We start from the raw sequence: 23,679 nt of genomic DNA on the forward strand, positions 1-23,679 counted from the left end.
GTGGGGACCACAGACCACTTCTCAGTTCCTATGAGACCTGGCTGATGTTTTGGTCACTTTTGAATGCTGGCAGTGCTTTCACTCTAGTGGTAGCATGGGACGTAGTCTACAACCCACACAAGTGGCTCAGGTAGTGCAGCTCATCCAGGATGGCACATCAATGCGAGCTGTGGCAAGAAGGTTTGCTGTGTCTGTCAGCGTAGTGTCCAGAGCATGGAGGCGCTACCAGGAGACAGACCAGTACATCAGGAGACGTGGGGGAGGCCGTAGGAGGGCAACAACCCAGCAGCAGGACCGTTACCTCCGCCTTTGTGCAAGGAGGAGCAAGAGGAGCACTGCCAGAGCCCTGCAAAATTACCTCCAGCAGGCCACAAATGTGCATGTGTCTGCTCAAACAGTCAGAAACAGACTCCATGAGGGTGGTATGAGGGCCCGACGTCCACAGGTGGGGGTTGTGCTTACAGCCCAACACCGTGCAGGACGTTTGGCATTTGCCAGAGAACACCATGATGGCAAATTCGCCACTGGCACCCTGTGCTCTTCACAGATGAAAGCAGGTTCACACTGAGCACGTGACAGACATAACAGAGTCTGGAGACGCCGTGGAGAACGTTCTGCTGCCTGCAACATCCTCCAGCATGACCGGTTTGGCGGTGGGTCAGTCATGGTGTGGGGTGGCATTTCTTTGGGGGGCCGCACAGCCCTCCATGTGCTCGCCAGAGGTAGCCTGACTGCCATTAGGTACCGAGATGAGATCCTCAGACCCCTTGTGAGACCATATGCTGGTGCGGTTGGCCCTGGGTTCCTCATAATGCAAGACAATGTTAGACCTCATGTGGCTGGAGTGTGTCAGCAGTTCCTGCAAGAGGAAGGCATTGATGCTATGGACTGGCCCGCCTGTTCCCCAGACCTGAATCCAATTGAGCACATCTGGGACATCATGTCTCGCTCCATCCACCAACGCCACGTTGCACCACAGACTGTCCAGGAGTTGGCGGATGCTTTAGTCCAGGTCTGTGAGGAGATCCCTCAGGACACCATCCGCCACCTCATCAGGAGCATGCCCAGGCGTTGTAGGGAGGTCATACAGGCACATGGAGGCCACACACACTACTGAGCCTCATTTTGACTTGTTTTAAGGACATTACATCAAAGTTGGATCAGCCTGTAGTGTGGTTTTCCACTTTAATTTTGAGTGTGACTCCAAATCCAGACCTCCATGGGTTGATAAATTGGATTTCCATTGATTATTTTTGTGTGATTTTGTTGTCAGCACATTCAACTATGTAAAGAAAAAAGTATTTAATAAGATTATTTCTTTCATTCAGATCTAGGATGTGTTGTTTAAGTGTTCCCTTTATTTTTTTGAGCAGTGTATATTGAATTTTATTATATATTGTATTATGTATTGTATTATATATTGTATGTATTTTATGTATTCTATTTGTTCAGGATTTTTTCTGTATCAAAAAGGGGTATAGGTTGTGGGCATGGCTGGTGGAGTGTCAGGGGCGTGGCAATGTGCGTGGTCGGCCCATGTGTGCGGCTGGATTTCAGAGACAATTTTAGAGGCCACCATCTTGGCGCTGTAGAGCCATTTATGAATATTTTGGCCAATTTCCTCAAATTCTACAAAATTTCCCCTTGGAGTGAGAGTAATTGTTGGAGTTTAAAGCAAATGTCCTGCAATTCTATGCATTTTTCCATGGTTAATGCAGTGTTCTTTTGCTCAAACATAATAAACAAAATCAAAATCAACAACATTTTTGATTCTCTCTGACTGACTAGATTTTATTTTTGTAATTGTTAGGATTCTATTATAAAAAAGGTTTTATTTTTATTTAACTAGGCAAGTCAGTTAAGAACAAATTCTTATTTACCATGACAGCCTACCCCAGCCAAACCCGGACAACGCTAGGCCAATTGTGCGCTGCCCTATGTGACTCCAAATCACAGCTGGATGTGATACAGCCCGGATTCAAACCAGGGACTGTAGTGAAGCCTCTTGCACAGAGATGTAGTGACTCAGACTCCTGCACCACTCGGGGAGTAGTGCATTCAGAAAGTATTCAGATCCCTTCCCTTTTTGCACATTTTGTTACTTTACTGCCTTATTCTAAAATAGATTAAATAATTGTTTTCCTTCTTCAATCTACACACAAAACAAAAATACCTTATTGACATAAATATTCAGACCCTTTGCTTTGAGACTCGAAATTGAGTTCAGGTGCATCCTGTTTCCGTTGATCATCCTTGAGCTGTTTCTACAACTTGATTGGAGTCCACCTGTGGTAAATTCAATTGATTGGACATGATTTGGAAAAGCACACACCTGTCTATATGAGGTCCCACAGTTGACAGTACATGTCAAAGCAAAAACCAAGCCATGAGGTGGAAGGAATTGTCCACAGAGCTCAGAGACAGGATTGTGTCAAGGCACAGATCTGGGGAAGGGTAACAAAACATTTCTGCAGCATTGAAGGTTGCCAAGAACACAGTGGCCTTCGTAATTCTTAAATGGAAGAGGTTTGGAACCACCAAGACTCTTCCTAGAGCTGGTCGCCCGCCCGGCCAAACTAAGCAATTGGGGGAGGAGGGCCTTGGTCAGGGAGGTGATCATGAACCTGATCGTCACTCTGACAGAGTTCTGCTGGATAAAAATGTTTAAATGTGCAAACATTTCTAAAACCTGTATTTGCTTTGTCATTATGGGGTATTGTGTGAAGATTGATAAGGGGAAAAATCTATTTAATACATTTTAGAATAAGGATGTAACACAACAAAATGTGTAAAAAGTCAAGGGGTCTGAATACTTTCCGAATGCAGCTCCATTATCTTTTCAATATACTTTATATCTGGTTTAATTTTACACTGAATGACTTATGCGTTCAGAAAAAAAATGCTTAGGTGGCCTCCCAAGGTTTTCAATGGCAGAAAAATATATGTTATGTTTTGTTTCCTGTTTGGACCCAAGGAAGAGTAGCCACATCCACCACTAAATGGGGATGCTAATAAAATACTAAATCTACACATTCCCTCTCTCTCCCCCTCCTCCCCCTCCCTCTCTCTCTCTCTCTCTCTCTCTCTCTCTCTCTCTGCTGGCTGGGGGATTGTATCTCAGCGTAGACAGAGACAACTCTTCCCTTCCTCCCCTGTCTCTCTCTCTCTCTCTCTCTCTCTCTCTCTCTCTCTCTCTCTCTCTCTCTCTCTGTGTCCCTTCCTCTCTCTCCCTTCCTCTCTCTTCCCCTCCTGTTCCTTTCTTACTGCTGGCTGGGTGATGTGATTGTGTCTCAGTGTAGACAGAGAGAACTCTCCATCAGCAGTAGTCCTGACCTTGTCTGTGTATCTGCTCTGACCTAGGAAGACACACAGCACAGATCATATCACTGGCAGAGCAATGCTCACACACCACACACACCCAGACGCACATACGCAGACACACTCTCACATTCACACACGACACAACAGCCCTGCACACAGCAAATTGATTGTGCCTCACCAAATTCCCATGGAGAGCAAAATAGGGAAGGAGGGAGGGAGGGAGGGAGAGAGGAAGGGAAAGAGGGAGAGAGGTTGTGGGAAAGGTGGTTTCTTGTCTGTGTTTTATTTCATTGTCATGATTTTAAGCAAATATGTTATCAATAAAATTACATCCATTAAAAAACAATATATACTGCATGATCTTATTTGGAGTTTTTATTCACCCACAACCCGCATTCAGAATGACTGCCAGGTTAGACAGACTGCGATATGAGTCTACCTAAACCATTTAAACTGGAAAAAAAACATTTCAGTAATGATTGTAAAGTAACAGATTGTAATAGTTTAGAAAGATCTATGTTATTTATATTTGAGTAGCATAATACTAATTAATCAATCAATGTACATGGAAAAACATAGATATTGAAACAAAACATAAAATAAAAATCAACCTGCAATAGAGCATGCTGGGAAATATGATGGGAGTGGTTTTGGTTTAACACTGCTTATTAACACCAATAATGGGATTCTTTACACAAATGAGTCTTTATTTAACAGTAACAGTGTTCATTTAACACCTGAATCAACATTAGACATGTTCAACTAAAAATCAAAATTAGGTAACATTGGCCAATTTGCTGTGTGTTAAACGTCTATTGTCTTTGTAACTGGGCTGATAGTGGTTCTAATCGCCTCTGATAATAGGGGACACAGGCTGCAGAGAGACCGTGACTTTGCCTGGGGCCAAGATGCACACAATGAGTGTGTGTGTGTCTGTGTGTGTGTGTGTGTGTGTGTGTGTGTGTGTGTGTGTGTGTGTGTGTGTGTGTGTGTGTGTGTGTGTGTGTGTGTGTGTGTGTGTCCATCCCGGGGCAGTGATAAAAGTTGAATGACCATGTGTTCCCGTGCCAACCTATTGTCCCATGGCACTGCAAGATGTGGCCTCCAAAGACATACCGAATAGATGTTAATCACACACACCGACCCGAGACACACGCACACACACATGCACACTAGTGCTGAGCGATTAGTTATTTTTGAGGCCGGTTCGAGTCTTTAAAAAAAATCATGGTTTTCGATTATAATAATGTTTTAGACATTAATTAAATGCAGAATGCGTTATCTGGGTTGAATGCTGTAACAACAGAATATAACAATGAATTAAAGTACCATTACTGACTACCCTTTACTGCCTATCACTTATTAACAATCATTTAGCCACATTACTTTGATAAAATATTTTTTTTATTTGATGACTATTATTTCATTGTAAGTCACCATCTCATCTCTGTAGAGCTGCTGCATATGCTGTCTAACAAAATCAATATTTTAGTAGTTCTTCAAAGTAAATAAGGCATACTTTTATGACTGCTGAATACCAACTGTCAATCACATCATTATGTATTTTCCTGTACAGATACCTCACGAAGCAACTTGTTTCTATCCCTCTTGATCATGCGTTCTCTCTTCTCTCCATCGTCGTGTTTGCTCCACACAGACTGGACAAATAGGCAGGCACACAATGGATTATCGTCATTGTAGTTATTTACAACGTTTTCTGTGCTAAACTATGTAGAATTTTGGCCTGTTGGAAATTACAACTCCACACTACATCGCACAGTTTGGGCTTGATCTAATTTATCTCTACAGAAGCTGCGCATACAGCTCACAGAATTTTTTTAAACAAAATGGTATTTAAATTAAACAGAAATGCCGGTTAATCGCTCAGCTCTAAAGCACACACACTTAGTTTTTCACTGGAGCTATCCATGGTGCCGAAATCATTGCAGCGACTGTTATAGCTTGTTGACACTGGCCTCCATAACTTCCCCACCTTCTCTCCTTTTCCTGTCTGTCAAATACAACATTCTACTTCTAGCAGCAATTGATTGTTATATTAACTTCTGATGAATGACATGAACACAGCAGCTCTGTTTCTGTGAATCATTAGCAGGTGGTGAATTTGAAGTATTCCCAACAACAACCAACCCCCATAACTCTTTGTTTACAATCTTAGAAAAAAAAAGGTACTATGTAAAAGCATACAGGGTTCTTCGATTTGTCCCCTTAGGGGAACTCTTTTTGGTGCTAGGCAGAACCCTTTGCAGAGGGTTCTACCTAGAAATAGTGATAGGGAAACCAATACCAAACCAATCAGTTGGTTGTTCAACTAAACAAAGCTTCAAAGCTTCAGATGTCATGTGCTTCTGGTTAAGTGATACAAGCATCGGCACACTGCTTTGAAGTAAACTGCTTAGCATTTACGACGCATGCCTCGGAGCTCCGGTATCAACCATAACATCACAACCTAGAACCCTCCATGTAGGGTTCTTCATAGAACCCATTGTATATGGTTCTGCCTTGAACCCTCTATGAAGGATTCTACCAGGAACCATTTATCATCTAAAGGTTCTTCCTAGAACACTATGAATGGTTCCACCAGCGTTATTTCTTTTACGATTAAATTATTTATGAAAATGCATTACTATATAAATATATATTATAAGGGCCTATTGTAGTTATACCCTAATACAGTGGTGTTAGGAAACCCCTGGTTTAAAGGCCACATCAGGCCTGCAAGTCACATTTTGCTGGTTTGAAAAGTGACATGTAATTCCTATTGGAATCCAGCCAGAGATAGGATATCCAACAAGTGAACATTTTTATCACCAGCAACCTGCATTCAGAATGACTGCCAGGGTAGGGAAGATTGAATACTGAGACTATCTCAGTGATGGAACAACCATCTCAGTAACAGGTGCAATACCTACTAACAGATTGGATTCGTTTAAAATATATATATGTTTTATTTATCTTTGTGTAGCATACAATTTATCAACATGCAAAAACGCATTAAAACAAACAATTCTGAAAATCACCTGCAATAGAACTTGTGTTGTCTTCTAAAGAATCAGGGTTAGAATTAGGTTTAGGGTTATTAGCTCGGGTTAGTTTTAGGGTTATGGTTAGGAGATATGGTTAGAGTTAGGTTTTCGGGTTAAGGTTAGGGTAAGGTTTAGGGGTTAGGGGAAATAGGATTTTGAATGGGACGGAATTGTGTGTCCCCACAAGGTTAGTTATACAAGACAGTGAGTGTGTGTTTGTGTGTGTGTGTGTGCGTGCGTGCAAGCGTATGTGTAAAGGTCTCAGTTATCCAAGCTCTCCCATTCACCAGTGAACAATATAACAATATCAGACTTTTACAACATGTTGCATCAGACACACACACACACACACACACACACACACACACACACACACACACACACACACACACACACACACACACACACACACACACACACACACACAGAGAGAGACTCATCTGCCCTCATGTGACCTCTGCAGCTCTCTCCTCTCTTCTTTCTGTGTGTGTCTCACTGTTTTTGTTTTTACTTATATCTGTCTGTATAACCCCTCTCTGGTTCTCGTTCTGTATCATTCTGTCTTTCTTATTCCATCATATCTCTTTCTGTATGCAAGGCTAAAGAGAATATATTACACTAACTCAACCCCTAGTTGTGTCTTCTGACTCATAAAATAATTACAATATATAATAGATGTAATACGTATTCAGTGGCATGCTCCTGCAGCCTCTGCCAGAGAGAGTGTTTACCATACAATAGCCTTGGGGAATGGCTACACACACACACACACACACACACACACACACACACACACACACACACACACACACACACACACACACACACACACACACACACACACACACACACACACACACACACACACACACAGACAGCTCTAGTTTCTATTAGGGTGATTTACAGTTGATCTTTAGCTCCAGGGAGATGGAGAGAACTCTTACTTTCCCATTTAGGAACAGTAGTATCTAGCTAAGTCTCTCTATAATAATTATGTTCGCTTCTCTCTCTCTCTCTCTCTCTCTCTCTCTCTCTCTCTCTCTCTCTCACTCTCTCTCTCTCTCTCTCTCTGTCCATCTCTCTCTGTCCATCTCGCTGAACCTCTATATCTCTCTCTGTTCCCACAAGAGAGATCGAGAGATGGATAGACAGATTGAGCTCGGAACACCTGCCAGGCATAAACAATCACAGATTCCAATGAGTAATATGTATATATACATACACACTACATGACGAAAAGTATTCTCGTCATACATCTCATTCCAAAATCAATTAATATGGAGTTGGTCCCCCCTTTGCTGCTATAACAGCCTCCACACTTCTGGAAAGACTGTCCACTAGATGTTGGAACATTTCTGCGGGGACTTGGTTCCATTCAGCCACAAGAACACTGGTGAGGTCGGCCACTGATGTTGGGCGATTAGGCCTGGCTCACAGTCGGCATTCTAATTCATTCCAAAGGTGTTCGATGGGGTTGAGGTCAGGGCTCTGTGCAGGGCAGTCAAGTTCTTCCACACTGATCACGACAAACCATATGGACCTCACTTTGTGCATGAGGGCATTATCATGCTGAAACAGGAAAGGGCCTTTCCAAAACTGTTGCCACAAAGTTGGAAGCACAGAATAGTCTAGAATGTCATTGTATACTGTAGCGTTAAGATTTCCCTTCACTAGAACTAAGAGGCCTAGCCCCCCCCAGATGGCACTATGCATTGGGGCACGTAGCGTTCTCCTGGCATCCAGCAAACACAGATTCGTCTGTACGACTGCCAGATGGGGAAGCGTGATTCATCACTCCAGAGAACGCGTTTCCACTGCTCCAGTCCGATAGTGGCGAGCTTTACACCACACCAGCCGACGCTTGGCATTGTGTATGGTGATCTTAGGCTTATGTGCGGCTGCTCAGCCATGGAAACCCATTTCATGAAGACGAACAGGTCTGGTGCTGACGTTGCTTCCAGAGGCAGTTTGGAACTCAGTAGTGAATGTTGCAACCGAGGACAGACGTCTTTATGCGCTACACGCTTCAGCACTCGGCCGTCCCGTTCTGTGAGCTTATGTGGCAAACCACTTTGCGGATGAGTCGTTATTGCTCCGAGACGTTTCCACTTCACAATAACAGCACTTACAGTTGACCGGGGCAGCTCTAGCAGGGCAGAAATTTGATGAACTGACTTGTTGGAGAGGTAGCATCCTATAACAGTGCCACGTTGATAGTCACTGAACTCTTCAATAAGGCCATTCTACTGCCAATGCAGAATTTTTATACACCTGTCAGCCATTCAGGGATCTAACTATCTTACAAGTATTTGAAATAAGGTTTCTAACTACTTCTGAGTATTTTGTATGTTGTATTACACTGGGCTGAACTACACTCCAATGTATTTTGTAACAAGATACTTTTGAAAGCTGTGATTTGTATTATCAAAATGAAAAAATAAAATCTATACCATTTCTTTAGAGCGGTTCACAATGTTGTGGGGCCCTTTCACCCTATATTGGTATCAAAAGTCTGATGTGATGTGATAACAGCATCTGCTAAATTAACTAAATGTAAATGTATAACTGAATAAAAATATAAACTCAACAGATTTTACCGTGTTACAGTTCGTATAAGGAAATCAGTCAAATGAAATAAATAAATTAAGCCCTAATCTATGGATTTCACATGACTGGGTATAGAGATATGCATCTGTTGGTCACAGGTACCTTAAAGAAAAGGTAGCAGCGTGGATCAGAAAACCAGTCAGTATCTGGTGTGATCACCATTTGCCTAATGCAGCGCGACACATCTCCTTCACATAGAATTGATCCGGTTGTTGATTGTGGCCTGTGGAATGTTGTCCCGCTCCTCGTCAATAGCTGTGCAAAGTTGCAGGATATTGGCGAGAACTGGAACACACTGTCATACACATCGATTCAGAGCATCCCAAACATGCTCAATGGGTGACATGTCTGGTGAGTATGCAGGCCATGGAAGAACTTGGACATTTTCAGCTTGCAGGAATTGTGTACATATCCTTGCAACATGGGACTGTGCATTATCATGCTGAAACATTAGGTGATGGCGGCGGATGAATGGGACAACGGTAGGACTTAGGATCTCTTCACAGTATCTCTGTGCATTGAATTTGTCATAGGTAAAACGCAATTGTGTTCATTTTCTGTAGGTTATGCCTGCCCATACCATAACCCCACCGTCACCATGGGGCACTCCGTTAACAACGTTGACATCGGCAAACCGCTCGCCGACACAATGTTATACACGTGTTCTGCGGTTGTGAGGCTGTTTGGAAGTACTGCCAAAATTACATTGGAGGAAGCTTATGGAGAGAAATTCAAATTCAATTTTCTGGCAATACCTCTGGTGGACATTCCTGCAGTCAGCATGCCAATTGTACACTCCCTCAAAACTCAAGACATCTGTGGCATTGTGTTGTGTGACAAAACTGCACATTTTAGAGTGGCCTTTTATTGTCCCCAGCACAAGGTGCAGCTGTGTAAGGAGCATGCTGTTTAATCATCTTGATATGCCACACCAGTCAGGTGGATGGATTGTCTTGGCAAATGAGAAATGCTCACTAACAGGAATGAAATACACATTTCAGAGAAATAAGCTTTCTGTGCGTATGGAGCATTTCTGGGATCTTTTATTTTAGCTTATGAAAGATGGGACCAACACTTTACATGTTGTGTTTACATTTTTGTTCAGTATACAGTGCATTCGGAAAGTATTCAGACCCCTTGACGTTTTAAACATTTTGTTACGTTACAGCCTTATTCTAAAATGGATTCAATTGTTTTTTTCACTCATCAATTTACACATAATACTACGTAATGAAAAGGAAAAATCTTTTTTAAAAATTTTTATAACAAATTTTCATAAATACTTAAATATTACATTTACATAAATATTCAGACTCTTTACTCAGTACTTTGTTGAAGCACCTTTGGCAGTGATTATTGCCTTTATTCTTCTTGGTTATGATGCTACAAGCTTGGCAAACCTGTATTTGGGGAGTTTCTCCCATTCTTCTCTGCAGATCCCCTCAAGCTCTGTCAGGTTGAATAGGGAGCGTCACTGCAGAGCTATTTTCAGGTCTCTAAAGAGATGTTCAATCGGGTTCAAGCCCGGGCTCCGGCTGTGCCACTCAAGGACATTCAGAGACTTGTCCCGAAGCCACTCCTGCGTTGTCTTGGCTGTGTGCTTAGGGTCTTTGTCTTGTTGGAAGGTGAACCTTCACCCCAGTCTGAGGTACTGAGCGCTCTGGAGCTGGTTTTCATCAACGATCTCTCTGTACTTTGCTCCGTTCATCTTTCCCTCGATCCTGTGCTGCAGAGATGGTTGTCTTTCTGGAAGGTTCTCCCATCTCCACAGAGGAACTCTGGAGCTCTGTCAGAGTGACCATCTGGTTCTTGGTCACTTCCCTGACCAAGGCCCTATTCCCCCGATTGCTCACTTTGGCCGGGCAGCCAGCTCTTGGCGGTTACAAACTTCTTCCATTTAAGAATGATAGAGGCCACTGTGGAAATGTTTGTGCCTCAACGCAATCCTGTCTTGGAGCTCTACGTACAATTCCTTTGACCTAATGGCTTGGTTTTTGCTCAAAGCAAAGGTTCTGATTAAGGATTTTTTTTATGTCATCCATTTTATAATAAGGCTGTAATGTAACAAAATGTTGAAGAAGTCAAGGGGTCTGAATACTTTCCGCATGCACTGTATACAAAAAATAAATCAATATATATATATATATATATATATATATATATATATATATATATATATATATATATATTTTAAAATGTATATAGTGCATGCTGCAAATACCTTACTTACATAAGTATTCACATCCCAAAATATAGGTGTGCCAAACTTGTAGGGTCATACCCAAGAGGAATCAAGGCTGTAATCCCTGCCAAAGGTGCTTCAACAAAGTACTGAATAAACGGTCTGAATACTTATGTCAATTTGATATCAGTATTTATTTTTGTATCGCAAACATTTCAAAAAAACTGTTTTTGCTTTGTCATTATTTATAGTTGTGTTTTGTAATTGTAATGAATGATTTATGCCAATCCGTCCTCCCAGTAGTATCAACTAGGTCTACTGGAACTATAGCCCTCAAAACAACACAACAGCAATAACAACATCAGTTCTTTTGGAAACACTCTCTGAAACATCAGATGGTAACCCAGTCACAGATAGAGAAAAATCCCAGCCATGATATATGAACTGTAGTACTCACTGTTAGGGTGAGGGTGTGAGGTGGAGTCAGAAGGCTGTGGATCTTTCTTTACTCTGAACCTGTAGACACACACACAGAATCGACTGAGTACAGAGAAACAGAGCACCAGGGTCATGAGTAAAGAGAGAGAAGGAAGAGGTTAGAGATCAGGTATTGGGGAAGGGATGGTGTGTCTGAGTATGTGTGTGTGTGTGCGTCATGATCTCACAGTTTTATCAATTTGACTTCAGATTCTGATGTTTATCCACATTTCTCCAAAAGTCTAATTTTGAAGTTGCTTCAAACATCAAAGTCCTTTTTTGACACCCTCAGTTGACTCCTCCAGCTCAGCATCGTTCAATTTCTCCAAACTTCACATTTCTAAGTAGTTACATTTCAAAGTTAACGGTGAAGGTTTTTGATAGGGTTAAAACATTAAGTTTAGGTATTAATTCCGAATAAGGTAGGATAGAGTTAAAACAAATATTGAACACGCAACCTTTGAATCCAGAGTCATGGGATTACACCCATCCACAACCCTGTCCATAATGCCCTAGAAAAACCCAAGCTTACTTGATGGTAATAGATTTCCCGACGTCCCGAGCACATGGACAGATGTCCAATTTTGAAGTCAAGCTTGAGCAATCTGCCTGGTGTGTGAGTGAGGTGAGTGAGGTGAGTGAGTGAGTGAGTGAGTGAGTGAGTGAGTGAGTGAGTGAGTGAGTGAGTGAGTGAGTGAGGTGAGTGAGTGAGGTGAGTGAGTGAGGTGAGTGAGTGAGGTGAGTGAGGTGAGTGAGGTGAGTGAGGTGAGTGAGTGAGTGAGTGAGTGAGTGAGTGAGTGAGTGAGTGAGTGAGTGAGTGAGTGTGAAATATACAGGAAGAGAGGAGAAGAAGGAGAGGATAGGGAAAATAGATCACCTCTACTTCAGTAATGTCTATTTTTGAACAGTGTATCTCCTCATCTTCTCGTCCTCGCCATCCCTCTCTTCCCCCTGCTACGGCACAAATCCCTGTTAACAAGAAGCAGGTTGGCTTCAATATTTCCGAATGGCACCCCATTCCTTTTATCGTGCACTACTTTGTGCGCTATGTAGGGAATAGGGTGCCATTTGGGACGCAGAGTGAAAGACACTCTGCTGTCACACCACTGTCTACCTTGCTCACCCTACCACACTATACCTCTCTACCTACCTCCCTCCCTCCATCATTCCTCTCCATCCATCCCTCCCTTCATCCTTCCTTCTCCGTCCCTCCATCCATCCTTTCCACTCTCACTCTCTCCTTCCAGAGAGTTTTATTTGCTTTGTTGTCATGTATGCTTCATGTGTCAGGTGTTTCAATCGCATGTACAGGCGCATTGTGTGTGTATGTGCATGTGCGTGTGTGCGTGCGTGCGTGTGTGTGTGTGTGTCAACAGATTGCAGTGTGTGATGATGGTGTGTGGTAGTGGTGCCTAATCATGACACAGAGTGATCACAAACACCACCTAACCTTTCACAATCCAATAGAGGACATGGGATAGAAAGATGACATACACACACAAGTATGTGTCCACACTGTCGGTGTCTCTCCTGCCAGTGGAGATTACCTCTGCTCGTTTTCAAAGGATACAGACTGCGCCAGGGGTAAGGATTACACACACACACGCACACACACACACACACCGTCGGTGTGTCTGTACACACACTGACACAAACACACACACACACACACAGGGAAGAAGAGAGGTGGCACAGAAGAGAGCAGGAAGACATCACCACTCCATCCCTCTCTCATTCTCACTCCTCTCTCTCCTTTCTCTCCCTCTCTCTCATCCATCCCTCCTTCATCTCCCTTTCTCTCTCTCTACCTGTCTCTCTCTCTCTCAATTTTAATTCAATTAATTTTGAGGGCTTTATTGGCATGGGAAATAAACATTGCCAAAGCAAGTGAAGTAGATAACAAACAAAAGTGAAATTAACAATAGAAATGTACAGTAAACATTACACTCACAAAAGTTCCAAAAGAATAAAGACAGTTCAAATGTCATATTATGTGCAAATAGTTCAAGTACAAAAGGGAAAATAAATAAACATAAATATTGGTTGTATTTACAATGGTGTTTGTTCTTCACTGGTTGCCCTTTCCTGTGGTTAAAACTTTCCTTAAGTTTGGGTCAGTCACAGTGGTCAGGTATTCTGCCTCTGTGTACTCTCTGTTTAGGGCCAAATAGCATTCTAGTTTGATCTGTTTTTTTGTTAATTCTTTCCAATATGTCAAATAATTATGGCTTTGTTATGGAAGGTTTGGGAATTGTTTCCTTTTAGGTGGTTGTAGAATTTAACGGCTGTTTTAGATAATTAGCGGGTATCGGCCTAATTCTGTTCTGCATGCATTATTTGATGTTTTATGTTGTACACGAAGGATTTGGTGAATTCTTGGTTGGTGAGCGGACCCCAGACCTCACAACCATAAAGGGCAATGGGTTCTATAACTGATTCAAGTATTTTTAGCCAGATCCTAATTGGTATGTTGAATTTTATGTTCCTTTTGATGGTATAGAAGGCCCTTCTTGCCTTCTCTCTTAGATCGTTCACAGAGTTGTGGAAGTTACCTGTGGCGCTGATGTTTAGGCTGAGGTATTGTACATTTTTATATGTGCTCTAAGGCAATGGTGTCTAGATGGAATTTGTATTTGTGGTCCTGGCAAATTGATCTTCTTTGGAACACCATTATTATTGTCATACTGAGATTTACTGTCAGGGCTGAAGTCTGACAGAATCTGTGCAGAAGATCTAGGTGCTGCTTTTTGCCCTACTTGGGACAGAAGCACCAGATCATCAGCAAACAGTAGACATTTGACTTCAGATTCTAGTAGGGTGAGGCTGGGTGCTGCACACTGTTCTAGTGCCCTCGCCAATTCGTTAAAGAGGGTGGAGCTTAAGCTGCATCCCTGTCTCACCCCATGGCCCTGTGGAAAGAAATGTTTGTGTATTTTGCCAATTTTAATCACACACTTGTTGTTTGTGTACATGGATTTTATAATGTTCTATGTTTCCACTTTCCATCAATTTGTATAGCAGTCCCTCATGCCAAATTGAGGTAAAAACATTTTTGAAATCAACAAAGCATGAGAAGACTTTGCCTTTGGTTTGATAGTTTGTCAATTAGGGTGTGCAGGGTGAATACGTGGGCTGTCGTACGGTAATTTGGTATAAAGCCAATTTGACATTTGCTTAGTTCATTGTTTTCACTGAGGAACTGTTCGAGTCTGCTGTTAATGATAATGCAGAGGATTTTCCCAAGGTTGCTGTTGACGCATATCCCACGGTAGTTATTGGGGTCAAGTTTGTCTCCACTTTTGTGGATTGGGGTGATCAGTCCTTGGTTCCACATTTTGGAGAAGAGCTAAGGATGATGTTGAAGAGTTTAAGTATAGCCAATTGGAATTTGTGGTCTGTATATTTTATCATTTATTTGAGGATACCATCAACACCACAGGCCGTTTTGGGTTGGAAGGTTTGTATTTTGTCCTGTAGTTCATTCAATGTAATTTGAGAATCCAGTGGGTTCTGGTAGTTCTCTCTCTCTCTTTCTCTCTCACACACACACACACACACACACACACACACACACACACACACACACACACACACACACACACACACACACACGGAAGAAGAGAGGTTTCAGAGACGAGAGCAGGAAGATGTAACCACTCCATCCCTTCCTCCTCCCTTCCTTCCTCCTTTCTCTCCCTCTCTTTCCATCTGTCCGTCGTCTCTCTCTCTCCCTCTCTCTCTCTCTCTCTCTCTCTCTCTCTTCCTCTCCCTCTATATCTACCTCTCTCTCTCTCTTTCTACCTCTCTCTCTCTACCCTTCTCTCTCTCTTCCTCTCTCCCTCTCTACCTCTCTCTCTCTAACACACAAACTACAGTGGTTCTGCTGAGGATGTTATTCTCTTCTCCTAAAAGCAAGACAAAAATGTAATGTTTCATTTGATCATAGGCTGTTGTCTGAGTGATCAGAGGCTGTTGTCCCAATGGGACCTGGTCAAAAGTAGTGCACTATACAGGCAGTAGAGTGCCATTTGGGACGCACGCTCGGAATTCAGAGCTTAAAGTCCCAGTAGATTTTTACCTGAAGAGAGCAGATCAGTGAAGAAACAAAACAAATGTAGAGGAGTGTGAACCAGATGGAGAGATGGTCTTTCATCGCCAAGCAGCTTTTAGAAAACAGACACACACAGAGACCCTGGCTTCCGTTGTCTCTCTCTCTCTCTCCTCTCTCCCTCCTTCTCTCACTCTCTGCTTCCTGATCTCTCTCTCCCTCCTGCTCTCTCCCTCTCTCTCTGTCTCTCACTTCCTGCTCTCTCTCTTCTCTCACACTCCTGCTCTCTCTCTTCTCTCTCCCTCCTGCTCTCTCTCTCTTCTCTCTCTCTCCCTCTTCGTTTCTTTCTCTGTATACCTCTCTCTCTCCCTTCCTCCCTTCCTCCCTCCATCACTTCCTCCTTCCTTCCCCCTCTCTTTTCCATCTTTCCTTCATTAAAAATGTTTCTCCTTCAATAAGAGACCAGAGAGGGAAGACATACGGAATATGTTCCTCAGTGGGGAAGCTATCATGCCAACCAGCAGGTCTCCATGGTAACAGAGAGAGGAATGACAAGTGGCTCATAGTACAATTTTTTTATTAAAATGTAACCTTTATTTAATTAGACAAGTCAGTTAAGAACAAATTCTTATTTGCAATGACGGCCTACACCTGCCAAACCCAGACAACGCTATGAGACTCACAATCACAGCCCGTTGTGATACAGCCTGGATTTGAACCAGTGTGTCTGTAGTGATGACTCTAGCACTGAGATGCAGTGCCTTAGACCACTGCACCACACAGGCGCCCGAATGAGTCAAAGAGACATAGGCAATCCCAAATGGCACTCTGTTCCATGTATAGTGCACTACTTTTGACCAGAGACCTTATGACTCTGGTCAAAAGTAGTGGACTAAGTAGGCAATAGGATGCCATTTTCTACGCACACCCAGAGAGAGGCTTGAGGAGCCTTGCTGCTATCACACTAGCTTTAACTAGACTTTGGGCCAAGCTACTTCTCTTTAACTGTGTTTCTGTGAGTGCAGGCGTGTCCGTGCGTGTGTGTGTGTGTGTTCATTATTATCGAGCAATAAACTCTCTCTCTGTCTTTATGACCTAAGACCCTGATAAAGTGAGGTCAAGATATATAATCAACAGCCATGAAGGTGAGACCATGAGAAAACATGCAGATGAGTCCATCACACTGAACAAACTACAACTCAAATGAGATTCTTCTGTTAACTGACTGTCTGTCTGTTTTATATATCATGGGAGTTGGAGTTTACTGTATAATGTTCCATATGGACGTGTTGTATATACGTGCCTTCAGAAAGTATTCATACCCCTTGACTTATTCAGCATGTTGTTGTGCTACAGCCTGAATTCAAAATGAATTAAATCTTTTTTTTTTCTCACCCAATACCTACACACAATACCATAATGATAAAGTGACAACATGTTTTTAGAATTTTTTTCAAATGTATTGAAAACAAAATACAGAAATATCTCATTTACGTAAGTATTCACACCCCAGAGGCAATACTTTGTAGAAGCAACTTTGGCAGTGATTACAGCTCTGGGTCTTTCTGGGTAAGTCTCTAAGAGCTTTCCACACCTGGATGTGCAATATTCGGCCATTATTCACATAACAATTCTTCAAGTTCTGTCAAATTGGTTGTTGATCATTGCTAGACAACCATTTTCAGGTCTACCATACATTTTCAATTAGATTTAAGTCAAAACTGTAACTCGGCCACTCAGGAACATTCACTGTCTTCTTGGTAAACCGATGTCACAGGAAGGTCAAAAAGATCATCAAGGACATCAACGACCAGGCAGTTACCATCCAGAAGGCGAGGTCAGTACAGGTGCATCAAAGCTGGGCCCGAGAGACTGAAAAACAGCTTCTATCTCAAGGCCATCAGACTGCTAAACAGCAATCACTAACTCAGAGAGGCTGCTGTCTACATTGAAACCCAATCACTGGCCTCTTTAATAAATGGATCACCAGTCACTTTATACAATGCACTCTAAATAATGCAACTTTAATAATGTTTCCTTAACACATTTATTTTATACCATATATTGCACCTTGCCTATGCCACTCAGCCATTTTTTTTACCTTTATTTAACTAGGCAAGTCAGCTAAGAACAAATTCTTATTTTCAATGGTGGCCTAGGAACAGTAGATCAACTGCCTTGTTCAGGGACAGAATGACATACTTCTACATTATCAGCTTGGGGATTTGATCTTGCAACCTTTCAATTACTAGCCCAACACTCTAACCACTAGGATACCTGCCATTCCAAATACATACATGTACATATTCCCATTCACCCCTTTTGATTTGTGTATATTAGATAGTTGTTGGGGAATTGTTAGATTACTTGTTAGATATTACTCAACTGTCGGAACTAGAAGCACAAGCATTTCGCTACACTCACATTGGCATCTGCTAACCATGTGTATGTGACAATGTGAAGCCTCCCACCATTAGCTCTGACAAATTGAAAACCCTAGTCATTGGTGACTCCATTACCCGCAGTATTAGACTTAAAACGAATCATCCAGCGATCATACACTGTTTACCAGGGGGCAGGTCTACCGACGTTAAGGCTAATCTGAAGATGGCGAGTGTAGAGAGTATAGGGATATTGTTATCCACGTCGGCACCAACGATGTTAGGATGAAACAGTCAGAGGTCACCAAGCGCAACATAGCTTCAGCGTGTAAATCAGCTAGAAAGATGTGTCGGCATCAAGTAATTGTCTCTGGCCCCCTCCCAGTTAGGGGGAGTGATGAGCTCTACAGCAGAGTCTCACAACTTAATCGCTGGTTGAAAACTGTTTTCTGCCCTTCCCAAAAGATATAATTTGTAGATAATTGGCCCTCTTTCTGGGACTCACCCACAAACAGGAGCAAGCCTGGCCTGTTGAGGAGTGATGGACTCCATCCTAGCTGGAGGGGTGCTCTCATCTTATCTACGAACATAGACAGGGCTTTAACTCCCCTAGCTCCACAATGAAATAGGGTGCAGGCCAGGCAGCAGGCTGTTAGCCTGCCTGCCAGCTTAGTGGTGTCTGCCACTAGCACAGTCAGTGTAGTCAGCTCAGCTATCCCCATTGAGACCGTGTCTGTGCCTCGACCTAGGTTGGGCAAAACTAAACATGGCGGTGTTCGCCTTAGCAATCTCACTAGAATAAAGACCTCCTCCATTCCTGACATTATTGAAAGAGATTGTGATACCTCACATCTCAAAATAGGGCTACTTAATGTTAGATCCCTCACTTCCAAGGCAGTTATAGTCAATTAACTAATCACTGATCATAATCTTGATGTGATTGGCCTGACTGAAACATGGCTTAATCCTGATGAATTTACTGTGTTAAATGAGGCCTCACCTCCTGGTTACACTAGTGACCATATCCCCCGCGCATCCCGCAAAGGCGGAGGTGTTGCTAACATTTACGCTAGAAAATTTTAATTTACAAAAAAAAAGACGTTTTTGTCTTTTGAGCTTCTAGTCATGAAATCTATGCAGCCTACTCAATCACTTCTTATAGCCACTGTTTACAGGCCTCCTGGGCCATATACAGCATTCCTCACTGAGTTCCCTGAATTCCTATCAGACCTTGTAGTCACAGAAGATAATATTCACATTTTTGGTGACTTTAATATTCACATGGAAAAGTCCACAGACCCACTCCAAAAGGCTTTCGGAGCCATCATCGACTCAGTGGGTTTTGTCCAACATGTCTCCGGACCTACTCACTGCCACAGTCATACTCTGGACCTAGTTTTGTCCCATGGAATAAATGTTGTGGACCTTAATGTTTTTCCTCATAATCCTGGACTATCGGACCACCGTTTCCAATCGCAACAAATAATCTGCTTAGACCCCAACCAAGGATCATCAAAAGACGTGCTATGAATTCTCAGACAACCCAAAGATTCCTTGATGCCCTTCCAGACTCCCTCTGCCTACCCAAGGATGTCAGAGGACAAAAATCAGTTAACTTCATTAGGGTAGGGGGCACTATTTTCACCTCCGGATGAAAAGCTTGCCAAAAGTAAACTGTCTGCTACTAAGGCCCAGAAGCTAGGATATGCATATAATGGGTGGATTTGGATAGGAAACACTCGAAAGTTTCTAAAACTGTTAGAATAATGTCTGTGAGTATAACAGAACTGAAATGGCAGGCAAAAACCTGAGGAAAATCCATCCAGGAAGTGCCATTACTTTGAAATGGCTGTTTTTCCAATGAAACCCTATCCACCATTTAAAGGGATAGGACCCAGATTCTGTTCCCTATGGCCTCCACTAGTTGTGAACAGTCTTTAGACATTATTTCAGGCTTTTATTCTGAAAAATTACAGAGAATGACAACATTGAATGAGTGGACCCTGGGATGTCCTCAGAGCTGGTTACAACCGAGAGCACGCCTTTCTTGTTTTCCTTTTATATTGATGAAGCTTTTGTCCGGTTGAAATATTATCGATTATTTAGACTAAAAACAACCTGAGGATTGATTATAAACATCTTTTGACATGTTTCTACAAACTTTACGGATACTATTTGGAATGTTTTAGTACTATATCTCTTGACACAATGCTGAAAATAATCATGGCCTCTAAACCTTCAAGCTGCATAATGGACCATATTTCAACTAAACTACTGAAAGAGCTGCTTCCTGTGCTTGGCACTCCTATGTTGAACATAATAAACGTCTCTCTATCCACCGGATGTGTACCAAACTCACTACAAGTGGCAGTAATAAAGCCTCTCTTGAAAAAGCCAAACCTTGACCCAGAAAATATTAAAAAACTATCAGCCTATATCGAATTTTCCATTCCTCTCATAATTTTTAGAAAAAGCTGTTGCGCAGCAACTCCCTGCCTTCCTGAAGACAAACAATGTATACGAAATGCTTCAGTCTGGTTTTAGACCACATCATAGCACTGAGACTGCACTTGTGAAGGTGGTAAATGACCTTTAATTGGCATCAGACCGAGGCTCTGCATTTGTCCTCGTGCTCCTAGACCTTAGTGCTGCTTTTGATACCATCGATCACCACATTCTTTTGGAGAGATTGGAAACCCAAATTGGTCTACACGGACAAGTTCTGGCCTGGTTTAGGTCTTATCTGTTGGAAAGATATCAGTTTGTCTCTGTGGATGGTTTGTCCTCTGACAAATCAACTGTACATTTTGGTGTTCCTCAAGGTTCTGTTTTAGGACAACTATTGTTTTCACTATATATTTTACCTCTTGGGGATGTCATTCAAAATCATAATATTAACTTTCATTGCTATGCGGATGACACACCGCTGTACATTTCAATGAAACATGGTGAAGCCCCAAAATTGCCCTCGCTGGAAGCCTGTGTTTCAGACATAAGGAAGTGGATGGCTGCAAACGTTCTACTTTTAAACTCGGACAAAACAGAGATGCTTGTTCTAGGTCCCAAGAAACAAGGAGATCTTCTGTTGAATCTGACAATTCATCTTGATGGTTGTACAGTCGTCTCAAATAAAACTGTGAAGGACCTCGGCGTTACTCTGGACCCTGATCTCTCTTTTGACGAACATATCAAGACTGTTTCAAGGACAGCTTTTTTCCATCTACGTAACATTGCAAAAATCTGACATTTTCTGTCCAAAAATGATGCAGAAAAATTAATCCATGCTTTTGTTACTTCTAGGTTAGACTACTGCAATGCTCTACTTTCCGGCTACCCAGATAAAGCACAAAATAAACTTCAGTTAGTGCAAAATACGGCTGCTAGAATCCTGATTGGATTTTTTTTAAATCATATTACTCCAGTGCTAGCCTCCCTACACTGGCTTCCTGTTAAGGCAAGGGCTGATTTCAAGGTTTTACTGATAACCTACTAAGCATTACATGGGCTTGCTCCTACCTATCTTTCCGATTTGGTCCTGCCGTACATACCTACACGTATGCTATGGTCACAAGACGCAGGCCTCCTAATTGTCCCTAGAATTTCTAAGCAAACAGCTGGAGGTAGGGCTTTCTCCTATAGAGCTCCATTTTTATGGAATGGTCTGCCTACCCATGTGAGAGACGCAAACTCGGTCTCAACCTTTAAGTCTTTACTGAAGACTCATCTCTTCAGTAGGTCCTATGATTGAGTGTAGTCTGGCCCAGGAGTGTGAAGGTGAACGGAAAGGCACTGGAGCAACGAACCGCCCTTGCTGTCTATGCCTGGTCGGTTCCCCTCTCTCCACTGGGATTCTCTGCCTCTAACCCTATTACAGGGGCTGAGTCACTGGTTTACTGGTGCTCTTCCATGCCGTCCCTAGGAGGGGTGTGTCACTTGAGTGGGTTGAGTCACTGACGTGGTCTTTCTGTCTGGGTTGGCACCCCCCTTGGGTTGTGCCGTGGTGGAGATCTTTGTGGGCTATACTCGGCCTTGTCTCAGGATGGTAAATTGGTGGTTGAAGATATCCCTCTAGTGGTGTGGGGGCTGTGCTTTGGCAAAGTGGGTGGGGTTATATCCTGTACGGGGGTATCAACGGATGGGGCCACAGTCTCTCCTGACCCCTCCTGTCCCAGCCTCCAGTATTTATGCTGCAGTAGTTTATGTGTCGGGGGGCTAGGGTCAGTCTGTTATACATGGAGTATTTCTCCTGTCTTATCCGGTGTCCTGTGTGAATTTAAGTATGCTCTCTCTAATTCTCTCTTTCTCTCTTTCTTTCATTCTTTCTTTCTTTCTCTCTCTCGGAGAACCTGAGCCCTAGGACCATGCCTCAGGACTACCTGGCATGATGACTCCTTGCTGTTCCCAGTCCACCTGGCCGTGTCTGCTGCTCCAGTTTCAACTGTTCTGCCTGCACCAATGGAACCCTGACCTGTTCACCGGACGTGCTACCTGTCCCAGACCTGCTGTTTTCAACTCTCTAGAGACAGCAGGAGCGGTAGAGATACTCTCAATGATCGGCTATGAAAAGGCAACTGACATTTACTCCTGAGGTGCTGACCTGTTGCACCCTCGACAACTACTGTGATTATTATTATTTGACCATGCTGGTCATTTATGAACATTTGAACATCTTGGCCATGTTCTGTTATAATCTCCACCCGGCACAGCCAGAAGAGGACTGGCCACCACTCATAGCCTGGTTCCTCTCTAGGTTACTTCCTAAGTTTTTCCTAGCCACCGTGCTTCTACACCTGCATTGCTTGCTGTTTGGGGTTTTAGGCTGGGTTTCTGTACAGCACTTTGAGAGATCAGCTAATCTAAGAAGGGCTATATAAATAAATGTGATTTGATTTGATTTGGTAAGCAACTCAGTGTAAATTTGGCCTTGTGTTTTAGGTTATTGTCCTGATGAAATATGATTTCCTCTCCCAGTGTCAGGTGGAAAGCGAACTGAACCAGGTTTTCCTCTGGGATTTTGCCTGTGCTTAGCTCCATTCTGTTTCTTTCTTATACTGAAAAACTTCCCAGTCCTTAACAATTACAAGCATACCCATAACATGATGCAGCCACCACTATGCTTGAAAATATGGAGTGTGGTACTCAGTAATGTGTTGTATTTGCCCCAAACATAAGTTATATTCAGGACAAAAAGTAAATTGCTGTGCCACACTTTTTTGCAGTATTACTTTAGTGCCTTGTTGAAAACAAGATGCATGTTTTGGAATATTTTTATTCTGTACAGGCTTCCTTCTTTTCATTCTATCAATTAGGTTAGTATTGTGGAGTAACTACAATGTTGTTGATCCATCCTCAGTTTTCTCCTACAACAGTCATTAAACTCATACAACTGTTTAAAAAGTCACCATTGACCACATGGTGATATCCATGAACGGTTTCCTTCCTACCTGGCAACTGAGGATGGACGCCTGTATCTTTGTAGTGACTGAGTGTATTGATACACCAACCAAAGTGTAATTAGTAACTTCACCATGATCAAAGGCAGTGGTTCCCAACCTTTTTCGGTTGCTGTACCACCGACTGAATTTTGTTCTACCCGGAGTACCCCTGAAGTACCCCATC

General features: G+C 42.6%; 1 protein-coding gene across 4 annotated transcripts in view; it reads right to left on the reverse strand.

Annotated features, from left to right (window-relative positions):
- Positions 1 to 23,679, reverse strand: part of rbfox3a (RNA binding fox-1 homolog 3a) — a 744,884-nt gene that overhangs the window by 480,673 nt on the left and 240,532 nt on the right. For all 4 annotated transcript variants that reach the window (XM_014212871.2, XM_014212853.2, XM_014212878.2 and 1 more), the window contains exon 3: positions 11,612 to 11,670. The gene's annotated coding sequence lies outside the window, so the exon portion shown is untranslated. The remainder of the gene's footprint in view (positions 1 to 11,611; positions 11,671 to 23,679) is intronic.

The sequence above is a fragment of the Salmo salar genome, chromosome ssa01, assembly GCF_905237065.1.
Source record: "Salmo salar chromosome ssa01, Ssal_v3.1, whole genome shotgun sequence".
In the NCBI taxonomy this organism is placed as follows: Eukaryota; Metazoa; Chordata; class Actinopteri; order Salmoniformes; family Salmonidae; genus Salmo; species Salmo salar.